Source organism: Benincasa hispida, chromosome 12 (assembly GCF_009727055.1).
Source record: "Benincasa hispida cultivar B227 chromosome 12, ASM972705v1, whole genome shotgun sequence".
Classification (NCBI taxonomy): domain Eukaryota; kingdom Viridiplantae; phylum Streptophyta; class Magnoliopsida; order Cucurbitales; family Cucurbitaceae; genus Benincasa; species Benincasa hispida.
In genome coordinates, this window is record NC_052360.1 from 80,605,236 (window position 1) to 80,625,706 (window position 20,471).

At 33.3% G+C, this 20,471-nt stretch overlaps 2 non-coding genes across 2 annotated transcripts; both read left to right on the forward strand.

Annotated features, from left to right (window-relative positions):
- Positions 1-1,601: 1,601 nt before the first annotated feature.
- LOC120068701 lies at positions 1,602-1,716 on the forward strand. Its single transcript, XR_005479329.1, has one exon. It is a non-coding gene; the product is annotated as a U5 spliceosomal RNA (small nuclear RNA).
- A 1,615-nt stretch (positions 1,717-3,331) lies between these two features.
- On the forward strand, positions 3,332-3,450 carry LOC120068700. The gene has a single exon (XR_005479328.1). It is a non-coding gene; the product is annotated as a U5 spliceosomal RNA (small nuclear RNA).
- Positions 3,451-20,471: the final 17,021 nt, after the last annotated feature.

Here is a 20,471-nt window from a genome sequence, read left to right on the forward strand (position 1 = left end):
ACCACCTTCGATGACAACTCTGGCGACTAACTCCGAGTTCCGAAACCACTTCCAATGACAACTCCGTCGATGAAATCTAGACTCCGATAACCACCTCCGATGACATCTCCAACGACTAGCTTTGACAACCTTCGTGTGACCAACTCCGGCAACCAATTCCGAGCTCTAACAACTACCTCTAGTGACTCAACTGCGACGACCACCTTCGCGCTACCAACTCTGATGACCAAATTCAGACTCCGACAACAAACTCCAATGAAAAACACATTCAATGACCACCTTTGAGCGAGCAACTTTAGTGACCAATTTGGGGCTTCGACAACCACCTCCGATGACAAACCTCGAAAACCAACTCTAATACCACCTTCATGTGATTAACACTCGGGCTCTGATAGCCACCTTCGACTACAATCTCCGACAAAAATCATCTTCAATGATCAACTTCGACAACAACCTTCGTTCGACCAACTCCGGGATTTGAAAACCACCTCCGATGACAAACTTTGACAACCAACTCCAATACCACCTTCATGCGACCAACTTAAGGCTCTGACAACCACTTCCGACTACAAATTCTAGTGAAAGCATCTTCAATAATCAACATCGACAACCACTTTCAACTATTATAAGATTGATGACCGTTAAAGTATGTTGTAAGGTTGTTGATGATATAAAAAAATATTATTTTGTCTACACTAAGTTCAATATTTATACGTAAAAATTGTAAAAGTGTATTTTTATTTGATTGAATTCACATTTCAAATGAGTGTTAAGAATATTTAGATGACAAGTAAGTATGTAGTTGAAAAGTATGTAACATATAAAAAAAACATAAAATGAATTTTTTTTCCTGAAATATTTTCCAGTAAGAATTAGTGAAAAATACAGATTTGTTCTCTGATGATCCTCCAAATTTAGAGGAATTGAAAGTGAAATTGTTGAAGAAATGTGGTGACATTACATTGGCGGCTAAGATGATGAGAGATATTTAATAAAAAAAAATCATTATATAGTAAAAATATAAAGCAACAATAGGAGGAAGAAGAAGAAAAAAAATATATAATGAAATTCATGGAGAAAAATTAAGAATCAAAAGTTTTGATTTCTCTTTTTGGTTTCTCATTTTATTTAATCATATTTCTACAATAAATGTAATGGGTTAATTGTTGTTCATTGCCCAAAAAAAAAATAAAGAAATAAAAGTTTTAACCATTAAAAGAAAAAATTTGCAATCCATTTTTTATTCAAATAAAGATGGGTAGAATTACTAAATTAAAATGTTACAAAATAAGAATATTAAAAACATATTATTTAGAATTCAAAAAAATTGCATCACATATCTCAAACCTACGAACTCAATCCTACGCTCCAAACACAGATATAAGAACTTAGGCTTTAATTAAAGTAGCTATGTATTCCAATTTTCCTTAAAAGGGTAGGAAATAGTATAAAATGGAAAAGTGGAATTCTGTTTTGGCCATCAAAGTAGTTGGCCCGTTAACAATAGTAAGCCGAGTAGTTCCCACATCGGCAAAGTTGTAAAATGGGACACGCGTTGGACAGTATAAAATGCCGTTGCAGCGGCATTAATCAAATTACGGAGGCGGGCGGTGCACACAGAGCGAACTACTCTTTCGCCTTTTACTAAAGAATACCGTGTGTTCGACGCATGCACCGGTATACGCCTTTTTATTTCAATTAACTTATTTTTAAAAGGATAAAATCATTATTAACGCCTCGAGGGCAAGGAAACGTAGAGTCCATAGAGGACGGATTTGGAATTTGGATCCGATTGTGCTTCCTTGATTATTCTGAGTTTTCATTTATTTTTCTGTTGTATGTAACTCAATTGCTATCTTATATCCTAAATTCAAGGTTAAATCCAATATATTAAACTCCATCGTATATAACTCATCTCCAATGTATTAAACTCCACTCAATAGGTCAAATACTTTTTTTTTTCTTTTGAAAATTCCATTTTAAATTAATTGATGGATGGATATAAAACTAATTTAGTGAAACAGGTAAAATTTCAACATTAAATAAACCAAATGGAAGGACTTTTTTATCTCCCCCATCTATAGCAATGACATTAGATAAATAACCTCATGTCAGCTAAATTTGTGAAAAAAAAAACATTATCTAAGTTCCTCTCTTTAATTTTCAATTCTTTTTGGCGGCCACATTCTTCCCTTTTCATCAAACTGTAACTTAAAATATAGGTTCTTAATGTTTCATGGTATTGAGGAAATTAAGGTCGATTCAAGAAATAGTTTGGATTCATTACTAAAGTAAATGGCTCCACTCCCCTTTTGTACTTGAAGGCTAGGTTGAAACTTTTGTATGATATTTATGAGATGTTTAAATTATATACTATTCGGCTTATGTATGTTTTCTATGTAACATTCTGACGGATCACGATCACATTTTATTAGAAGAAACCGATAGTTACCCACTTTCATCATGTTGATTCATACTTTTATGAGGGATTTTGTTTGGAGGAATTGTGTCACTGTTACAACTTCTCAATCTTGGGCCAAGCAATTTGTAGGAAAAGATTGAACACCACATATAATCTTGAGCACGGTCTAACTTCCACTTATATTTTAGAATAAAATAGTTTTATGTGAATAGAGACTATTTGAAAAGAAGTACGTGAGTAGAGAAAATATTTAAAAATAAGCATTGTCGGTCACAACCAAAAGAAAAAAAAATCACAACTCTACAAATAGAGAATTATGTATGTCAAGTGACCATGGAAACTTTTTTAAGTGATATCAAGTTGAATATAGGGATCTTGATAATGCAAACCATATTAGAAATTTCATAGATTATGAGCCAAATTATTACATTTCTTGATTAGTGATTTTTTTTTTTCAAGTCTGAACTAATAAACTATACAAGTGATGAAACTATGTAACTAATTAATGTAAAGGAACTTAAGCCAAATTTATTAAAAAAAAAAACATAATCTATCCATGCTAATCTGAAAAGTGGATATCATTTGATTACATGTGTTGTTGACATGTGTTTTATAATCATAATGAAATGTGAGGTTATTAAATTGAATATAATCAAATAATAATTTACATTATCATGGTTAGACCTCATAATTTTGTTGCCTTAATAAATACCATTTTTTTAAAAAAAAATCTTTTGAAAAAAAGAACAATACAAAATTTAAATGATGAATTAACTTGATAATTATAAAATTATTTTGAATTTTAGAATGATGCGAACATGGACACTAAATATGGTTCCCACATCGGTAAAGAGTTCGGACACAACTGATGTGTATAAAAATGTGTTCCCTAGTAAATATCATTAAGAAAGTCGGGCGTTGAGCGCAAAGCGAATTGTTCTTTCACCTTTTACTAAAGAATACCGTGTGCTCCACAAAATCATCGACATACCCCTATTTTTGAAGGAGGTTGTCTTATCTGAGAAATTCCTATAACTTAAATCCTACAAATATTTGTGATCTGTTCTTCCATCTTCTTTTTTATTGACTTCATATTGATAAATGATTTTGATCTGACTAATGAATGAAGGGTGAGTAACACGGTCGAGACCCAATAATACTTTTGAGGAAGATGATCTTGGAAGTGTTGTTGAAAATAAAAGAAAATTTTTGTTTAAAAAGGTAAATTAATTAAAAAAAGTAAATGGGGATTTTTCTCGGGGAATTCCCACCCTAATCCTTAATGGGGTGATGGGCGAGAATTCCGTCTTCATTCCGGTGGATATCTCCACATAGATTATTAGATATACTCCTTTTCATGTATTACAAAACTAGTTAATAATCTTAATAGTTGTCTTTATCGAAGACAATGTCTGTTTCATTTACGTAATTCATTTATATATATATATACACATACCAATCATAAGAAACAACAATGATAAGATAAAATCAGAAATAATAGATAAATGAACTCAGTGTATCAAATAATATAATCATAGTATAAATAGTAGTATCTACTAATGCTCATATGTCCACATGTACATTGAATATTTTTGCAGCCTTTAGTTAGTGATTCGCTATCATAAGATTAGTGTTAATTTGCTCGATTGACACCCTACTATCGAAGGAAATCTATTCACGAGATAAATGAACATCTCTATAAACTAAGCATACTTTTCTAACTACTTATGATGTAACATAAGAAAATGTATAAATTCGATCCTTTAACATTAGAAAAAAAAAACTATAAAAAAGTTATCGAAAGTGGAGCCATGAACCTTACAATACTTTTCAAAATGATTTGATTTTATCTCAAATGGAATCAACATGTGCTCTCTCCCTAGAGATCGGATGTCCTCCATCCTCGTAGTTGTGGTAATAAGAAAAAAGAAAGTAATATTTAAGGGACTAATTCATTGTTTTTATCGAATATTTTTTTGTAGATAATAATGTTGAATTAATCTACATTTAAATATTATCTAAAAACATTCAACAATTGCAAAAGGAGGGAGTGATTCTTGATCTCAAAAGAAGGATAAACTTACTTTGGCATATAAAATATTAAAATTGGCATTTTTCTTGTTGAGTATTGTAGGGATGAGAAATCTTTGACTTCTAAAGAAGAATACCTTTTATGTGTCAACACATTAATACATTTTGGAATGAAAAAGTTATATCAGTCCACCATTTTCATACATCTTATGAAAATCACCCACCAAACTAAAATTAATACAAATTGGGTGCTTAAATCATGCTCTGATACCAATTGTTGGTGGAAGCAATAATCAGTAGAAGAATTCAGGATCATTAAGCACTTTAATTCATTAATTTTAGCATCAAAACAAGCATGTTCATAGAATGTCAAAAGGGTTTTAGAAATACCTTTGAAGAACTCCTTTGATCCACAAATTCAACTCCAATTTTCAGTCCAAATGTATAGTAGACCACCAATAGAACTTTCCTACTATTCTCTTGGATCTTAGATTGAGTTGTGGGACTCAAAATGAACTGAATCGAGGGAATCAAAGAGATGAGAATATTGTGTTTTCTGGTTTCTAAAGAAGAACATTTCTTCAAAAACTTCAATTCTAAATTGATTAGATGGCCATCCATTCTCAGCATTAAGGCTGTCTTTTATTCCACTTCTTCATGCAGTCAAAATGCATAAGAAATGGACAACACCTCCTAATTTGTGAGTGGAATTTGACTCAATTTGTTTTTTTTTAAAAAAAAAGGATAAACCCACTATAGTGGATTTTTCCAAACAACAATTTCTCTTAATTTTGAAACTCTTTTCAAAAATAAATTAAAAATCAGTTTTTAATTCTTTATTAAACTAAAATCTTATTAGTTTTACAAAAATTAATTTAATAACTAATTTTTCAAATAAAATTAATAATTAATTATATTAATTTAATATCAAACATTAAATTAAACACCAATTCCACTATCATGAATCTCTATTCATGAAACTAATATTTGAATCATATTTAAATATTAACCAATTCTCCAATTTCGCTTAATTCTATAATTAAACGTGTAACTATATCACATATAATTACTAATTCCCTTAATTCTAATTTAAACGTTTTAAATTCACTAATCACGCTATTTTAAGGTTTATTTTGTTCGTGAGCTAGTAGGGGACCTAATAGATCTACAGATCATGGGCTCCAATGATCCGAGATTAACCAGCTAAATTCTTTAGACCGAATTAACTACCATTCGTTAACTACCGGATCACTCCACTAAAGCCCAAAAGTTACACTCCCCTCACTATATATATATTGTGTCCACTTGATATAACCATAATTAGTAAATTAACCCTTCTCACGTTGTTTTTAATAATGGTTGGGTCAATAGCTATTTTACCCTCGAGATTACTTCTTGTTTCTTAAGTCCCACAGATCCTCTAATGAATAATTGGTTTGTGATCCAATCATCAAACTGAATCCCTCTCGGGCTACTGAGAGGGTGGGGCCTTTTGTTCAAGATCCGAAGTCAACACTTAAGGGAATAACCTCTCTACTATGCCTAAAAAGTGGATAGATGTGAATTCCATCTTGCACCTTATGTCCCCAACTATCTACCTAGTCTTACCCCTGAAATGGGAAACTTATTGAGCCAACACTATTTGAGTCAACCCTTACCCATGTAAATCTAAGGATAATCCCGAATAAATAGAAGTTCATAGTTAGCTCAAGATTAAGGGTAAGTTACCTAGGTCATCGCTTTGAAATAGTCAATCTAAACAGTAAACAATGTTATAAAGTAATAGTGATTTATTTCTTGGTCTGGTCTTATGCAAACTCATTGATAGGACACCCCCACCCGCATATCTCCACATGAACGATTCAGGATCACATCGTTTGTACTAAATACAAAGTTGGCCGCATCCAATAGTGTTACCAGAATAAGAATAAGGTACCCAACCTTATTCATATACTATATAGACTGTTTTGGTTATTTTATTGAACTTGATCCATCTTTATGTCTCGACATAAAGTCTGAGTATTCATATAATAGACATGGATCTTAGTTTATTAGATTTAGTCTTTAAAAGTGAAATTTACATATTCAACAACAGCTATATTGAATAAACGTCAATAACATTTTTATTGCATATAGAATATGTTTAATAGTATAAACTGCGAGTTTTAGGACATAAACCCAATAACTTTAGCTTTCAAAAAGCTTAGTATCTCCACATAAAATAAGATCGACCTTCGACATCTGCTTTTGATTATCTAAAAGTGACAAGCAATCAACATGAAAGAAAGATGAAAACTTTGAAGGCAAAATCATTTGTGAAGCAAACAATGACAAGAAAATTCACAATATCATCCCTTCACGCATGAAGAGGAAAAAGTTCCTTGACAGTGAAGTCCAAACTCATCATATTGATGAATCCTACAATTGAAGATGAGGATCAAAGCCATGATGAAAATAAAAGCTTCTAAAATATAAATGTAACAACCCCTTATTACAAGAGCCTAAAATGCATGTTGCTCTTGGCCATATGAGCTTAAAAGGTGAACGGGAAAAAAAAAACTTGAACTACGTTACGACTTGATCCATTTTGTCAAGGGTACGTAAGCAACTTCAAAAAAAGTTTTCAATCTATAAAATAAGTAGGAGTGCCACAACCATCTGTGTGGCTCTACAAAATTGATATTGTTCATCTCCATTGAATAATGAAATCCCAAATTGAAAGATTTTGATCTCTATTAGGGGTATCACAAAAAATAGAGGGCAAAGCAGTAAATTCAAGATGTTCATCCCTATTAAGGAGACATAAGACACATACTATATTGAACGAGAGAATACCAAGAAAGGACTTCGCTAGAAAAAAAAATCAATCTTATTTTGGGTGTGTTCACTTCAAATTCAAGGCATCATTCACCTAAAATTTGGCACTTAATTTTCAATGTTGAGGCTTCGTTCCCTTGAAGTGGAGTTTGTTTCCTCTTCAAGTTCAAGATCGAAGGGCGATTTGCTTCATCTTCAAAGTACAAGATTTTAGGCTGACTTGCTTCATCTTCAAAGTTCAAGATCGGAGCCTGCTTCGCTTCATTTGCAAAGTTCAAGATAGCGTCTTCAAGACCTTTTCGGGGACACGTCTTCAAAACCTTTCCATGGTCATGTCTTCAAGATCTTTCTGAGTTCATCCCCATAAGGATCAAGAAGTGACATAATAGGGTTGTCTAGACCTTTCTAGGGCCATTCTTATGTGAACCAAACCATGATATAATGGAGATCAAGGAGTAACATAATAGAGTTGTTTAGACTTTTTTGGGTGTTAGAGTTGATGCTCTAAATCTCGTGAGTTTCGTAGTTGTAAATTATTTGTACATGAATTATTTATTTAATAAAATTAAGTGTTATTTTATTTGATATTTAGTTTGCATTAATCCAAATCCAATAAACTTAGATTCAAGGTTATTTAATGTAACTTAAACATGTATGTGGTTGACGTACAAGTGGATCATGTTTAAGTAATAACCTGAATGGTCTGTCGTATATGGATAAGGTTGGTTACCTTATCCTAGTGACACTACGGATATAGCCCACGTTGTAATTGTTATGTTGTAAAGTATTACAAATGATCTGATCATGATCATTCACGTGGAGACATATGAGTGGGGGTATCTTATACAAATAGTTTGTATAAGACCGGACCATGAAATGATTAGTCTCTCTTTATGACACCGTTACTTAAAGAGACTTACATTTCACTAGGATGACCATAGGTAACTTGACCTTAATACTGAGTGAGTAGTGAACTCATGCCTATGAAGGCGGTCTTTTGATTTGTATGAGTGGGAGTGGTCAGATTCACCGACTCGATATGTCTACCATTTTAGGGATTCGTCCGAGTGGGGAGTTGGGAATGCAACTACAAAATATGGAATTCATTCCTTCCCGGCCATTAGGTAAGTAGATGAATTTCTCCCTTAAAGGCTGATTCTGGGTCTTGAACAATGAGGCGCCCCATCCTCTCGCTGACCAGAGAGGGGTCTAGTTTATAGTTGGACTATAACTAGTTGTTCATTAGAGGGATCAGTGGTACTTAAGGAGTTAGATGTAACTACAGGGAAAAAGGGTAATTTGACTCAGCTGTAGTTACAAGCAATCTGTGAAAGATTGATTTACTATTGATTGGTTATAACCATGGACACATAAATATATCTACAGTCCAAAGAGTGCAGTTACCGGTCTTTAATGGAGTGATCGACCGTTAATGAATGTTGATTAATTTAATTAAAGAGTTCAATTAATTAATCTTGTATCATTGGAGCTTCTAATATGTAAGTTCATAAGGTCTCCTTGCCAACTCAATAAGAGTTAAATAAGAATCAATTAATTTCGGATTACTTTGAGTTGTTCAAATTAATTAAAGGGAATTGATTGTATGAGATGCAATTAATATAATGTATATGAATATATTATAATGTAAAGTTTAACAAGAGAGATAAGTATTTGAATATGATTCAAACATTAATTATATGAATGAGATTCATATAAAGCTATAGGTTAAAATTAATATGAATATGATTCATATTAAAACTATAGGTTATATGAGAGAATATAAAGTTAGATTATATTATATATGATATAATATAAACTATAAGTTATATTATATGAAATATAATATAAAGTTCAATTAATTATATTATTTTTAATATAATTAAATATTGAATAACTCCCTTGGGAGTTAGTCTACGTGATGAAGGGAGTTATGAATACTCTCTTCATTCTATCATATATAGGAGCACATAGAAGTTTTGGAAGATAAGTGAAACACAATGTGTGAAAATCTTAGCATTTCTCCTTCTCCTAAGAACTCTATCAAGAATTCCTTCCAATTCCCTTACCAAAATTAAGTTGATGAACCCACAACTCCGTCTTGATCCTTACCTTGAGAATAGCCAAGGAAGGCTTTGGTGATGGTGTCTAAGAAAAGTTCTTTGTTGTTATTGTATTCGTAAGGAAGATCTCTTTTCGTGACTTTAGGAGAGAAGCACATGAAGAATGATTTCTCCAAGGATAAGTGTTTATTCTTCCCTTTCCTCTCTGTGTGACTAATTTAGAAAGTATGCTTAGAATTTAGACATTTATCCTTTTCGTTCTGTAATTTCTCCGTTTTTAAGTTGCTTTTCAAAAAGGAATTCATTGACACAAAGACGTTCATACACTTCTGCTGAGGATTCGATCCCTTCAATTGGTATCAGAGCCAAATTGTGTCTCTAAATTTCTTTCTAGAAACAAAAATCAAAGGAATGGTGGGTGTTGTACTACATTATGAATGTTGGTTTGCAAATTGAATGTTTTCAATCTTTGGCAGTTGGCACTTTAGATTTACTGCTTTAAATTGTTTAAAGTTGTAAGGGTCTGTTGTTTTGGGCATTTAATTCATGCTATCGAGTCTGTAAGTCCATGTAGATCATGATGTGAGTGTTGCTGAGAAGATCGGTGTAATTTGGAGCAAGAATGGACTCAATTTGAAGCAGAAATTGCATTATGTGCTAGAGTGTAACGGGAGAGTGTTGTGACCCTGCCCTTTACGCTGTAGCACAGAAGGGTCAGCATTGTAATCTCTCCAACTGAGTGTTTCTACACTTAAGCATTTTTCAGACTGTGTCGCAACGCTCCAGCCAAGCACTCCAATGCTAGAGCAATTTTCGTACTAGTGTTGTAACGCTCCAATTGAGCATTGCAACGTTCCGAGCATCAGGCACACACGTTTCCAGACATTTGCCAGGTCATGGGTAGGTAGTTTTGGTGCAGATGCAGTTTAATTATTATATTTATATAGTTGCATGATACTATAAGCATTCATGCATCATATTGAATATAAATGTTATATTATATGATTGCATGTATCATTAACATGTCCATGCATTGTACTATAGTATAAAAGTTATATTATATGGTTGAATGATGGATGCGTTTTATTTTCATTAGTTTATAATATTAGTGTTATATTATATAATGAAAATGAAATTGCATTGAGTATGACATTACTTAGTAAATATAATTGTTATATTTAATTAATGTCATTAGATGCATAGTTATAGGTTTTTATTATTTCATTAATTTATAAGTGGTATAAGTTTGATGATTAGAATAAAAATCTATAATCAAAAGTTGCATGCAAACATAGATTTCAATTAATTTAAATGGTTTGAAATTAATTTACTTAGAATTATGTTAAAGTATTTCTAATATAATTAGAAATAGGTTAATCTTTTATTTTCTTTTTAATGGGATGTTTGGAAATAATAAAAGAGAAAATCTATAAAATAATTGTCGATAAGGACCTTTGTCTATGGAAGGTTCTGTCTAAGGCTGGGGTATTTAAGCTGACGAAAATGAAGCACCCCTATTTGTGAACAAACCTCGAAGGTGAATTAGTTAAATATTTTATAAGCATGCAATACATGATTAAGTTTACTGAAGTGTTTAATGAATTAGAATCATATATTATTAAACTATCCAAAATAGAGTTATATTAGGCCAATTTAATAATAGACTTAGACAAATTATTAGTCGAATTTACATAAGTAAAGAACCCTAGGTTTAAAACACTTAGTGAGAGGAAAATGATGTATGTGATATGTCAATTTCTTTTCACGTTCTCCCTAAAAGTTTACGTCGTGAGATCTATATGCTCGACATCGTGGCGTCATTTGCTTGTGTCCCCCTTCGGAAGGTATTTGCATAGGTCAATACTAAGGTGAATGGAGAAAGTGTTTATAGTAAGGGTGTTTGCATAGGTCAATACTAAGGTGAATGGAGAAAGTGTTTATAGTAAGTAGGAGAGGGATGTGTGTCAACACATCACGCATTCTCTTTCATTAGTTTGTTGTGAAGTTTCATGCTCGGCTTCATGGCACCTTTGCTTGTGTCCCTCTTGAGAAAGTGTTTGCATGAAATTGATCACAAACTCCATAAATAGATAGGATTTCTTTAACTTTTGCCCCAATAATAAGTTTTTCCCTTTGATTGGCTCATTAGGGCGGAACTTTAGGGTCTAAAATGAAAAGGTACACTTACAAGAAATTTTAAGCAAGTTAATAATTTCTTAACTGATTAATGGCGACTAATTATTATAGGAATAAGAGTTATTCTGATATAGTGATTGATTGAGAATGTCTCAATTCAGTGAAGGGATAACTGATCGCTCTTTGTTATTCTAACTCACTGAAGCATCATTGCAAAATTAGATGTCACATAGGGTAGATTAAAATTTTGTTAAATTTGATTGGTTTTAATGGGTAGTGTATATAACTAATATAAATAATTTGTATTGTTTCAACAAACTTCAATAGAACTAGCACTACAATCAACTAGAGATGTCCACGGGGTAGGACGGGACTGGGGATGCCATTCCCCATCCCCATCCCCGCTCCCCATTTCATTCTCCATCCCCGTGAAATTTCCTGCGAGGATCGGGTTCCCCGTGGGGAATTTTTTTCCATTACCTTTTTTGTTTTTGTAAAAACGAATTAATTTAAGTCACTATGTAAGCAAATTTTAATTAAATAATTAACTTTATCACTAAATTGTTTATTATGGTTAGTTTTATATGAAAATTTTGAATTTAAAGATAAATTACTCAAATTTTGACCTAAAAAAGCTAATTAGTTTTTTTTTATAAGAAATAAATAAATAAAAATCAAAATATTCACATATATAATCTAAATTTAAACATTCAATTTAAACATATTCATTATCTTTCCCAATAAATAATCAAAATTTAAATTTAAATGTAATATTTATATAATAATAATATAACATAACATTAGATAACTATACTATATAAATATGTAAAAGCTAATCGAGGCGGGGACGAGGAACGGGGCGGGGTCGAGGACGGGGACGGGGAATTTTTCCCCCACTCCCTCCCCCATTCCCCACCTAATCAGGGAATTCCCGCCCCGTTCGGGGTAGGGCCCCGTCCCCGTGGAAAAATTGGACATCTCTACAATCAACCTTCTAAGTGTTGATATATTAACTGGTGATAATTACACTAGTTGAAAAAATACAATCAATATTGTACTAATCATCGATTACCTAATATTTGTTTTGCTTGAGGAATGTCCTCAGGCCTTAGCTTAAAATGTAGCTCGAAATGTTTGTGATGCATACGAGAGATGGGTAAATGCAAATGAGAAGGCTCGAATGTACATTTTTGCCAGCTTGTCTGAAGTTTTGGCAAAGAAGCATGAGCCCATAGTCACTGCACGCGAGATTATGGATTTTTTGTGAGAGATGTTTGGACAACTGTTGCGTTGAAAATGGAGAATAAATATGCGTGCATCTTATGATATGCATTGATCTCCATGCGTCGATGATCATGCGTTGGACTAAGAAATATGCAAGATATGTTTGAGTATATGTGATGACCATGCGTTCCTACCACAAGTTTTCTTGCTCTCTAGCCAAGTATAACGAGAATGCAAGTTTCTCGAGGTAATCCAAGGTCAAACTCAGGGACTTGTAACTAAATTTTGTTTGTGAAGTAATGCATTTGAGACGTTGGATAAAATTAAAAAGCTAAAAGTTAAAGGATTATGCACTACTCCTACTCTTAACTAAACAGATTGAGCAATGGAAGTTTAACTACGAGAATTGATAGAGATGCAGCAGTCGTCAACACATAATAATGTTCATTATGTTAGGTCGCCTGAGTAATCCCAGCTCGCCACACTAACGCATCGCGCACCCCTCGATGGCTGGCTGTATGCTAATATCTTTATAATGCATGGTTGCGTCAAGCATAAGATCGTGTCTATCTCTAAGAACAATGCATACTTTGCTTTAGTGTGTCACTACTCACCCTCTTAGGCTGTTAGTTATGGCTAATCAGCTCATAGACAAGCATTGTAACAGCCCATAGACAAGCGTTGCAACAGCCTCACACCAAGTGAAGAGGATTAACTCATTATACTCGCACAACGCACACCTTTCAGTGGGTTGCTACATGCATCCTATCTCTAGACTACACTATTGAGTGTGTGATCACCTTTAATAACTAAACGATGAAAGTAAACGATCGCATAGATAAAGAAGATGAAGAAGATTGCGTTGAAGGAATTAAGATATGCATTGATTACAAAATGTCTTAATATCTTAAGTTAAAATGTAATACAATACAGGGGCAAGAGGAGAAATGGAAGGCTTGATGAAAAAAATCTCTTGCTTTTCATCTGAAATGCGTCAAGGCTGTTGGTGGCACCATGGATGGACGGTGGAGATGTCTCTCTCGAGCTCTATCTCCGTCGAAAGCTCAGGTCGTCACTCGGAATGGTTTGTAGAGTTGAAGAATCCTCAAAGAAAATCTCGCTCATGCTCTCATCTGTGATCGCAAGCATCTGCTTTAAGACAGAAGCTCAAATGCCTTGAAGTGAAGGTCCAAGGTGCTATTTATAGAGTTTAAACACCGACAACATTCATGATTACGTTATGCCTCATTGCTGCCTTTGTCGCAGTATGGGCAATGTCACATCATCTTATCTTTTTTATGCTCCCAAGGTATACGTTTGGGCTTTTTTCTTTTCAATTGCCAATGCATTCCATATACCTTGCGAGCAATCTTTTACCACGATTATCACTCTGTGGACGTAACATTCCATGCAGCGAACCAATCTTTGTGACAATCATCTCATGCGATCATCCTTGCGGCGGTATGGGACTGATGCATGCGATCAATTCCTGTAATATCTGCAATAGACACTTTGACACGGAATAATGCATGGTATAAGGTTAATGAGGATTTTTTGTGCTGATTGACGCAAGCTCACTTTTTTACATGAATTCTTAGTATTATCAACGCATATTCTGCTTATTAGCCCTCATAATTCTAAGAAAAAGACTACAATAGCTTGTATTTCTACGAGCTATCAACAACCATCCTCACAGCTCAAGCACAATGCTCTTAAGTTCATTTTTAATGCCTGTATGAAAGAGAGGACATCTGTCAGAGAACACATTCTCAACATGATGGTCCATTTTAATGTGGCTGAAATGAACAGGGTCGTCATCGATGAGGCCATTCAAGTTAGCTTTATTTTGAAAACTCTGCCATAGTTTCCTTCAGTTTCGTAGTAACGTTGTTATAAACAAGCTAGACTATACCTTGACCACCCTCTTTTATAAGCTACAAACTTATCAATCCTTGACGAAAGTCAAGGAATAGAAGGAAGAGGCAAATGCTGCCACTTCCTCCAATAAGTTCTTGAGAAGTTCGACCACTGAAACTAAGTTTTTGCCTTTTTCATCTAGCACTAAAAAAAAGAAGAATGGAGGTTAGGGGAATAAAGTTAACCCCGTTGTGGCCAAGAGAGGCAGGAAGACCAACCACAAAGGAAAATATATCCATTGCAACCAAGTGGGACACTAGAAACGGAACTGTCCCAAGTATTTGACGAAGAAAAAGAAGACGAAACAAGGAAAATATGATTAACTAGTTTTGAAAATATGTTTAGTGGAGAATCATGATTCAGCCTGGATAATTGATTCAAGGGTCACTAATCATCTTTGTTCTTCTTATCAAGGATTTATTTCCTGGCAATAGCTCAGAACTAGTGAGATGACAGTGCGGGTTGGAACAAGGCATGTCGTCTTAGTAGTTGCAATGGTTGGTATAAAACTGCAATTTCAGAAATCCTTTATTTTATTAAACAATGTTTATGTGGTTTCGAGTTTGAAAAAAAACCTAATTTCTCTAAAGGCTTGGCTTGAACAAAATTATATTATTTCTTTTCTTGTAAATAAAGTGTTTATTATAAGAATAGTATAAATATTTGTTCTGCGAACCTAGAGAGTAGTTTATATGTGCTAAGGTTGTTGGCATCAAAAGCACAGTTAAATATTGAAATGTTCATAACTACAACAACTCAATATAAAAGAAAAAAAAAATCTCCTAAAGATTATACTCATCTTTGGTATCTAAAATTAGGTCATATAAATCTCAATAGGATTGAGAGGTTAGTTAAGAGTAGACTTTTAAACGAGTTAGAAGAAAACTTTTTACCAGTATGTGAATCATGTCTTTGAAGGCAAAATGACAAAAAGACCTTCTACTGGAAAAGGTCATAGAGACAAAGAATCTTTGGAACTTGTACATTCAGATTTTGTGGTCCTATGAATGTTAAGGCAAGAGGAGGTTTCTATATTTCATCTCTTTTATAAATGATTATTCGAAATATGGGCATGTTTACCTAATGAAACATAACTCTGAAGGTCTTGACATATTCAAAGAGTACAAGGTTAAGGTTGTGAATGCATTAGGTAAAACCATTAAAACATTTCGATCAAATCGAGGTGGAGAGTATATAGATTTAAGATTCCAGGACTTTGTGATAGAACATGGAATCACATCCCAACTCTCGACACCTGGTACACCTCAACAAAATGGTGTATCAAAAAGGAGAAATAAAACCTTGTTGGACATGATTCAATTTATGATGAGTTGTTCTTAATTACCTAATTCGTTATTTTGAACAACATCCAAGAGCGTTTCTGAAATACCTTTGGCATTATGGAGAGGTCGTAAAAGTAGTTTACGACACTTCAGAATCTGAGGTTGCCCAACATATGTGCTTGAGAGAAATCCTAAGAAATTGGAGTTTTGTTCAAAATTGTGCCTATTTGTAGGCTATCCCAAGGAAACAAAGAGTGGTTACTTCTATGATCCTAAAGAGAATAAAGTATTTGTATCGACAAATGTTACTTTCTTAGAAGAGGACTACCTCACAGAGTATAAGTCTTATAGTAAAAATGTGTTGAATGAACTTTCCAATGAGGTTTTGCAATTTAATCCTAGGTGAGCATGCAACTTTTACCTTTGTTATAGATTTTAAAGTCTAGGTTATTTTATAACAATTATAAAATAAAATTATAACCATTATAACCCTAGAATCATACATCTATAACATACATTCATACTTGATTATCAAGCTTTAATATAACACTTTATATTAAAAAAAATTTAACATGCATACTATATACATTATAACAATTATAACATATATCAAATACATGTACATGTTAACCTATAGTGGGATTTTAAATCTATATGGTATACTATATGCATAACAAGATTCAAAAATTAATCAAAACATACATCAACATGCATAATTAATTAAACACCCTAAAATGGATTGGTTTTGACTCTTAAATTAAGCTAAAAACTAAATTATTACAATAATAATTTTGTGTAGTACAAAAAATCACTCTCGAACCGGCCTAAAAACTCCTGAACCGGCCTAAAAAACTCCAAAAACCAGGTCAAACCAGCTCAACTGGACCGGTCCAGACCGTCTGGTCAACACTTGCTGGCGCAGTCAACGGACACTGAAGCGCGGGTTGGCTGGAGCAAGCGGAGCAAGCGAGCGTGCGGGTTACACGAAGCGGAGCGGGTGGGCACGAACCGGGTCGGTGGGTCTGGTGGCTTCTCTCAGGTCTGGGAGCAATTTCGAGTCTGTGAGCTTTTTTTTCTCCAAAGTTGAAGTTGTCCTCTTTCCCGGAACCGAGCAATTACATCATAATTTCAACTTTAATGACTCTAGCAAATTTACAGACCCTTTTCACACATTAATGCTCATAAACATGTGAGCAATTACAAATTAATACTACAAAAAAAAAAAAAAACTTAATTTAATTGCCAAAACCTAAAAACCATTTTAGTTTTCAATCTCAATTTTATCTAATAAATTGAAACCCATCACATGCAATTAAGTAAAATTAAAACATGCTCTGATACCACATGATGGAAAAATAGGCATGTGCAGCGGAAATGAGGATGAATTTTACTCTAATTGCATAAATTAAACATACAACCCTAAATTAATTAATTAGGATTTTTTTTTTTTGAAATCTTACCTTTGAAGCTCCCGAAACTCATCTATCTCTGCTCGAACACGAATCGGACAACCACTAGAGCTGACCTACTATCCTCTGGACTTAGAACCGAGTTGTAGGACCCGATGGATGAAAAACCCGAGAGAGAGAAATAGATGGAAATAGAAGAATGAATTTTAGGTTGGGTTTGGTTTTTTTTTTTCAGCCCAATTTTTTAAAAACTATTTTTTGCAAAATGTCAAAAGTTTTTAATCCAAATTCAAAAGCCTATATTTATAGAAAAGGGCCATGCAAAATTGCATGAAACAACTTCATAAAAATCCAACACCCAGAATCCACTATCTAAGTGGGCTTAATGTTTCCACTATATGCCAACACCTAGCCTACTATTTTGTTAGTGGAATTATCCAACAAAAGTTTGGATTTTCCTACTAACTTTAGTCAAAGAGAAAAATAGTCATTTGGTCAAAATCAAACTTTGACCGAAAAGTCAATATTTTGACTTTTTATGATTTTCTGTGTTGACTAGTTTTGACCTCCCGAGCATGAATTCACATTCATTTTCTCGAAATTCAAATCACATTTGAATATAAGGTTGGTCAAAGTTTGACTTTTCAAAGTCAAAAGTCAACTCTTTGACTTTTTACATCTTTGACCATTTCCATTATTTCCGAGCTTCCAAATATGAACGTATTCATATTCTTGATATTTAAATCACATTTAAATATTAAAGTTGTATCTCTAAACTGAAAAATCGACCACTATATCACATATACTTGTCAGTTTCTCTCTCTTCACCTAATTCGAACAATTCGAATTATTCTATCATATTGTTCTAAGTTTATTCCTATGAGCTAGTAGGGGAACCTAATGAACCTATAGATCATGGGCTTCAACGATCCGAGATTAGCTGGCTAAACTCTTTAGATGGAGCTAATCAACATTCGTTAACTTACAGGTCATTCCACTATAGTCCCATAGTTGCACTCCCCTCACTATACATATATTTGTGTCCATATAATATAACCATGATTAGTAAGTTAATCCTTCACAAGTTGTTCGTAATCTTGGTTGGGTCATAAAAATCGTTTTACCCCCGAGACTACATATTATTCCTTAAGTTCCACTGATCCTCTAATGAACAATTGGTTTAAGGTCCAACCTATAAACTGAACCCCTCTCGAGCAAAGTAGAGGGTGGGGCCCCTTGTTCAAGATCTGGATTCAGTACTAAAGGGAACAACCTATCTACTATCCCTATAATGGGTAGGAGTGAATTCCATCTTGCACCCTATGTTCCCAACTATCCACCTGATCTTACCCTTGAAATAGGAGGCTTATTGGGCCAACGATAATGAGCCCTAACCTATGTAGATCTAAGGATAATTCCGAGTGAACAGGAGTTTATAGTTAGCTCAGGATTAAGATTAAGTTACCTAAGTCATCAATTAATGAAATAGTCAGTTTTATACATTAAACGACATTTAGAACGTAAAAATTGACTCTTTTATGGTTCAGCCTTATCTAAACTCTTTACATAGAATACCCCCATTTTCATGTCTCCACATGAACGGTTTAGGATTACACCATTTGTATTAACTACAAAATGGGCCGCATCCATAGTGTCCTCAGAATAAGGCGCCCAATCTTATTCATATATTATAGACCATTTTGGCTATATATTTGAACTTGATTCACATTTGTGTTACTACATAAAGTTCAAACTTAAACTTAATAGCCTTGGATCCTTAGTTTATTGGATTCATGAATATAGAATTTAAATTTACTAAAGATTTTCAATAACAGCTTTATTGAACAAGAATATGATATTACAAGCTACGAGTTTTAGGACATAAAATCCAACAATAATATATTATATAATTAATTATAAATATGATTTATAATTAAAACTATATAATATGTGAGAGAAATATTTGAAAGAGATTCAAATATTATTTATATAAATAAGATTTTTATAAAATCTGTAGGTTAAAATTTAATGTGAATATGATTCACATTAAAACTATAGGTTATAAGAAAGAGTTGCATTATTATATGATTATAATGCATATTATATAGCTTGTTAATTATATAATTAATCGTATAATATATTATATTATTATTTATTTAATAATACAATTATAATTCTCCATGATAGGGGAGTTATTTTTTCAAATCGTGAGAGGAAATTATTGTAACTCCCTCTCCCTCACTCTTTTCTTATACAGTTTTTTAAGAAAACACTAGCATGATCGTTTTTTTGCTGCCTGGAAAATTAAGAAGAAGCTCTCTCACTTACAATCTCCCCTGTAAAATTTCCTCTACCAGAAACCAAGTTTAGAGCCCATACATCCAACTCTTTGTTCCAAGAGAACAAAAATGTCTCTGAATGGTAGTGTGTTCATTCCTACTGTGTACATGTTTTTGGAAAGTTTTGTTGTTCGAGTAAAGAGGTGTTATTGTCCAATACAAAGAGGATTTTTGTGAAGAAGTGAAACTTCAAGGGTTAGTCTCCTTTTCTCTAAATCTCTCAGTAGTATGCATGCTTAAGCTTTATGAATGTTTATCTTGATAATTTTTTATTATTGTTTTCTCTAAATTTCACTGTCCATCAATTGAATTTCAAATTGTACGGTGTTCAAATGCTTCCTCTATGAATTCGATTCCTTCCATTAGTATTAGAGCCATTTCATACAATTTGTTTTTCAATTTGACATAAAATTAAGAGAAACGGTGGGTTTTGTACTACATTTTGGTCGTGGATTACAAATTGGATGTTTTCAAAAATTTGGCACTTAGATTTACTGATATAATCTGATTAAAGTTGTAAAGGCTTGTTGTTTTTTGGCATTTAATTATGCTATCGAGTCTGTAAGTCCATGTCTTGAATCTTTGGCAAGAGTTGCTGGAGAAGGCAAGCAAATTTGGAGCATTTCTAGTGAAAAATCAAAGCAAAATAGTAGCTTCTGGCCTAGAGAGTCGTGGCACTCTTGCCGAAGTGCAGCGGTGCTTGGAGAATTTCGTGTAGAGTGTTGCGGCGTGAAAGAGTTAACAACATGCATGTAAAAGCAATTTCGATCTTAAGCACTCTAACTACATTAATTTAGAATTCAAGCTTGCATGTTCATATCATGAAATTAGGG